The sequence below is a fragment of the Dromiciops gliroides genome, chromosome 2 (assembly GCF_019393635.1).
Source record: "Dromiciops gliroides isolate mDroGli1 chromosome 2, mDroGli1.pri, whole genome shotgun sequence".
NCBI lineage: Eukaryota > Metazoa > Chordata > Mammalia > Microbiotheria > Microbiotheriidae > Dromiciops > Dromiciops gliroides.
The window spans coordinates 268,680,351-268,685,878 of record NC_057862.1 but is presented as its reverse complement, the minus strand read 5'-3'; the positions used below and the strand labels follow the sequence as shown (position 1 = coordinate 268,685,878).

Genomic DNA, 5,528 nt, shown 5'->3' with positions numbered 1-5,528 from the left:
TCATCTGAGAAAGTTTGGGGAGGGGGAGCTCTGGGAAGTTTGAGAACAGATGCAAATGTTTGGAAAAGCTGCTGTGCTTCGTAGGATAGTGAATTGATTAAGCAGATTTTAAAAGATCACTTTGCAAAAAAAAAAAAAAATCACTTTGCTGCGGTGAGCCCCACCAGGATTATATAACATAAATTTGTAGTGGACCCACTCAGGAGATAACTGAGTCGACTAGCTGTTTCTCCCACATGACACTTTATCTTTGACCTTGAGCCTTTGCACTGGCTACCCCCTACACACTTCCCCTTCTGTCTCCTACAAACCTTGGCTTCCTTCAACACAGCTCAAATCCCACTTCCTGATGTTAGCCTTTCCTGATCCTCTAGTGGCCCGTGTCTTCCCCTCTAAGACTCCCCTTTACTCTGAATATCTTGTATATTCATATTCATATACATGTTTTTGCCCCCATTAGAATATAATCTCTTGTGATTGTACATATGTAACCTATATCAGATTGTTTTCTGTCTTGGGGAGGAGGGAGGGAAGGAAAAGAGGGAGAAAATTTGGAACTCAAAATCTTATAAAAACAAATGTTGAAAAATATCTTTACATGTAACTGGAAAAAAAATACTATTAAGACTGGGAAAAAAAAGACTATAATCTCTTTAAAGGGCAGGAACTGTTTTTCCTTAGAGCCCCTCCCCTCAAGGAACTTACTTATCAGAGGAGACATCATGTACACATAAAAATATATACAAAATATATGTAAATTACATAAAAGGTAATTTATTAGTAGGGAAAAATCTTTAGCAGTGAGGGGGTGATTAAGATAGGCCTCATATAGAAGGTGGTGCTTGAGCTGAGTTTTGAAGAAAACCAGGTTGTCTAGTTTCCTCATCTAGATTCCTTTTGGCATTTATCATTTATGCCCACATGAATCACCACAAGTGAGCAGTAGTCATCAAGTTTGACTTGCCTTAGGAGATTCTCCTGGATACATGTTTGGGCAAGCTTGGGATACATGCCCTGAAAAGATAGCAGAGTTCTCTATTGTTATTATCAAGTTGACAAATAGATTGCTCAGTATCCATGAGCACTGAAAACTATTTCTTATCTCCTCCCTATGACTCTTCTTGAATGGTCTTTCCCCTGAAAACTCCCATGGATCTATATAATCATTCCTTTAAGAACAAGAAATTGCTTCCTCATCGGATGTTATAGCTCTGTCCTCTTTGGGAAGAATTTTATATTTCAGTCAATAAGCATTTCTTTTCAGACATTTTTTTCAGTCATGTCCTATTCTTTGTAACTCCATTTGGGATCTTCTTGGCAAAGATACTAGAGTGTTTTGCCATTTCCTTCTCCAGCTCATTTTACAGAAAAGGAAACAGGCAAACAAGGCCCAGGGTCACACAGCTTGTAAATGTCTGAGACCAGATTTGAACTCAGGAAGACTCATCTTCCTGATTCCAGGCCCAGCACTCTATCCAATGTGCCACCTAACTGCGCAAGCCTTTATTAAGCACCTACTATGTGCCAGGCATTGTGCTAAGCATTGGGGATACAAAGAAAGGCAAAAGACAGTCCCTGCTTTCAAAGAGCCCACAGCCTAGGTGGGTTAAAAACATTCAAACAGCTATGTAAATCAAAGATCTCAGAGGGGAAGTACCAAGATTAAGGAGGACTGGGAAAGGCCTCTTGCAGAAATAGGAAATTCAGCTGAAACATGAAGGAAACTAGGGAAGCCAAGAGGTAGAAAAGAGGAAGGAGAGCACTCCAGGCATGATGAACAGGCAGTGAAAATGCTTGGAGGTGGCGTGTCAGGTGTAAGGTTATAGAGTGTATTAAAAGTCAAACAAAGAATTTTATCTTTGATCCTGGAGGCAATAAGTAGCCACTAGAATAGATTAAATAGGAAAGTGACATGGTCAGATTTGCATTCTAGGAAGATCAGTTTGACAGTTAAGTGGAGAGTGGACTTGAGTGGGGAGAGAAGAGGCAGGGAAACCAACCAACAAATAGCACAGGTGTGAGGTACCTACCAGTTCCAAATGTAGTCCTTCCTTTTCTCCTCTGAGTCACTTTGCAAAAGAGGGAATTGAAGTTCAGAGTAATTGCCCAAGTAATTTGCCTAAAGTCACCTACTAGTGGCAGAATTGGGAGTATAGCCAAGGTCACCTAATTCCTTCTGATAGTACTCATTCCATTATCTTCATTGAGCTTCACATATCCAGATATCCCTTTATGTTTTCAATGCTTTTTAGAATATTTGAATATTTTTCATTCAAGCAAAACATTCGTATGACTACAGACAGCTAGTAGTTTGAAAGAAAAACAAGAAGAAATTATGTCTAAGGTAGATATTGGAAGAAAAGAAATCATAGGCCCATTCATTTGCTATATACATCATGCCTAATGATAGTAGTTTCCAAGCCCTTTGTTGACATACTGTCTAATATCTCTTACTGACTCTTTTTAGCTAAAAAGAAAAGAGTATTTAATCTAAAAATATGTTCCAGACCCAAAATGCTTTAAGACCCTTCCCAATTTCAGCCAAAGGTTATGTAACTGATTCAGATTTCTAATTGTCCACATAAAATGAAACTACTCTAGAAAATAAGAATTCCAAAAATTAGATTTGAAAAAAGAGCATCTTAATGGTTAGATGAAAGAGCTGAGTTCTTCCTCTATTTGTGATCTAGAACAAATCTTTTAACAGCTCTGTGATTCTGTTGATCTCTTCCCTTTGATGTGGGATAGAATTTGGGGTCAAATTGATCGTGAGTGGTCCCAAAAGAATTATGTGAGAATATATATATATATTTGGCTGAGGCAATTAGAGTTAAGTGACTTGCCCAGGGTCACACAGCTAGTAAGTGTTAAGTGTCTAAGGCCAGATTTGAACTCAGGTCCTCCTGAATCCAGGGCCAGTGCTTTATCCACTGCACCATCTAGCTGCCCCTTGTGAGAATATTTTTAACTGACTTGGGCCCTAATCTAACTAGGGGGCCTAATCTGGGGACTTTTGACTGGCTGGCTATCTGACTGCTATTAATTTAATATGGGCCAGGCCAAGCACTGGATTGAGAGACAGAGCCAGTTAAGAGATAAAGAGATGGGAGCCATTGACCTTGGAGACTCTTTCCCAATCTAGGATTCTGAGATTCTTAGAGGACCAGAGAAAGCCATGAGGAGACAGAACGACTCTGGGCAGGCCCCTTCCTATATCCTGCACCAGCCATGGGGGCTCCGTTTTCAGTCCTGGGCCTTCCACCACCCACATACCCAGTGCTCTGCCCCCTGGAGAACCCACTCACCGCTACATTGCCAAGGCCACAAGACCTGATGAGGATGGAGACATCTCTACACATCGCAGTAGCCCAGGGCAACCTTCTAGAAGTTCAGTACCTGGTCCACCTCTTCCAACAAGGGGGTCGGGACCTGGACATCTACAATAACTTAAGGCAGACACTGCTCCACCTAGTGGTCATCACTACCCTGCCTTCTGTGGTGAAGCTCCAGGTGTCCATGGGGGCCAACCCCATGGCTCTGGACCGAAACGGCCAGACAGCAGCTCACCTGGCCTGTGAACACCGGAGCCCCAGCTGCCTGCGGGCCCTGCTGGACACCTCAGCCCCTGGGGCGCTGGGCCTGGAAGCCAGGAACTATGAGGGGCTGACCCCCCCTGCATGTAGCCATGAACACAGAAGTCACAGAAATGGTGCTGCTGCTGCTGGACCGCTGGGCCAACATCGATGCAGTGGACATCAAGAGCGGCCGCTCCCCACTCATCCACGTAGTAGAGAACAGTCTAGCCATGGTGCAGCTGCTACTGCAGCACGGTGCCAATGTGAACACACAGATATACTCGGGCAGCTCTGCCCTCCACTCAGCCTCAGGCCGAGGCCTCCTGCCCTTGGTTCGAACCTTGGTCTGGAGCGGGGCTGACAGTAGCCTCAAGAACTGTCACAATGACACACCTCTCATGGTGGCCCAAAATCGACCAGTCCTGAGAGGGAAGGCTGCCCGGCCCGGCCCCCAGCCCACTCTGGGACCTCCAGAGCCCAGCCAAGATGGAAGTGCCCCCATTTCCCCTGAAGGCAACTGCTTTTAATATAATTAAGGCCTTGCTGTGAGGGTATGCTGTTTGGACCTCCAGTCCTCTCCAACTTTCACTCTTTTTCTCCTTCACTCCAGCTCCCCTGCGCTTTCACTGCTCCACTCCTCTCTTCTAACTCCAGGCCCCCTTCACTTTTTCAATGCCCCTTGCATCTTCTCTACTTGCTCTGTCTGTCCACCTCCCTCAGTGTCTCTACCCTTTTTTTCTCACCAACCTCCTTCTTTCCTCTTAGTCTTCTGGCATTCCTCTCCTAAGCGTCTCTTTTCTCACCGACCTCCCAGCATCTCTACCATCTCCTTAGCTTTTTCTCTGTCTGTCCCTCTCTTTATGTAGCCTCAGTCTCCTTAGCGTCCTTGTAGCAGTCTCCCTTCTAACTCACTGGAAAAAATCCCTTTTTCCATACCATTCTTTCTCTGTCTGCTCCCCCAAAGCATCTCTAGCATCCCTTTCTTCCTCCCTTACTGTCTAACTCCCCAGCATTTATCTTCCTTCTCTCCCCTCAAACCTCAGGCTCCCTTCGTGCCCGCACACACCAAGCTAATCTACCAGTCGTGCTAGGGCCATGGGGTGGGGGGGGGGCCTCAAGTCTGCCGTGCCGCACCACCCCCAGGGTTTGAGGAGCCCGTGCCCCCCACTGCGTGCCCAGGGCCTAGCAAGACAAGCCCAGGATCTCCGGGCAGCTCCCCTCAGGGCGGAGGGAGCTGGGGCTTTCCCCAGCTGTCCACCCAGCTGGTGTTCTCTAAGGCCTATGGGCTTCTCTGCTCAGCTGAAGCGGAGGGTGAGGGGCCCCAGCCCCTCTTACACAGAAAAAACCCCTGAGGGCCTAAGGCTTTTTAATCTCAACCCAAAAGCAGGGTCCCCAAATCACAATAAATTCCCACAATTACAAGACTCAGTGACTCCGTTTCCCAAGTTTTATTGCAATACTGTGAGTGACCACAGGGAGAGAACCAGAATAGTGGAAAGGTATCTCTCAATAGACAGTTGTATTTATAGTATGGATAAATTGATTATCAGTTTCATAATAATCTCCACCTTGGGGAGGTACAGGGGAAGGCCTATCCTAATTTGGAGTTCCTGGGGTCCTAAGCCAACCCCCAAGGCGGGTACCTTTTTCTGTGGAGGTGTGTTTTGGGGGTTTACACATCATAAGGTAAATCTGGGGACAAATTTGGCCTTTTCTACATATGTCTCTTTCTGTTTCCCATGGCTAGTTTCAAAACATAATCATTTTTCTTTTATTTCTGGTCTAAATTTCTATAGACTGTCATTTAGTCTAAGGTCATCATGGCCTCTCTCCCTCTGTTCCTGTTATGGGCACTGATTTTTGTGGGTAAGAGAACCTAGCATTCTGACTTGTAAGTTTTCCATTAACTGGGGTCTAACTCCCTTTTGGAGCTAATATCTGAATTAAAGCTTG

The 5,528-nt window shown here is 45.2% G+C and overlaps 1 pseudogene; it reads left to right on the top strand.

Annotated features, from left to right (window-relative positions):
- The first annotated feature begins 3,204 nt into the window (after positions 1–3,204).
- LOC122738709 lies at positions 3,205–4,102 on the top strand (annotated as a pseudogene).
- The last annotated feature ends 1,426 nt before the right edge of the window (positions 4,103–5,528 follow it).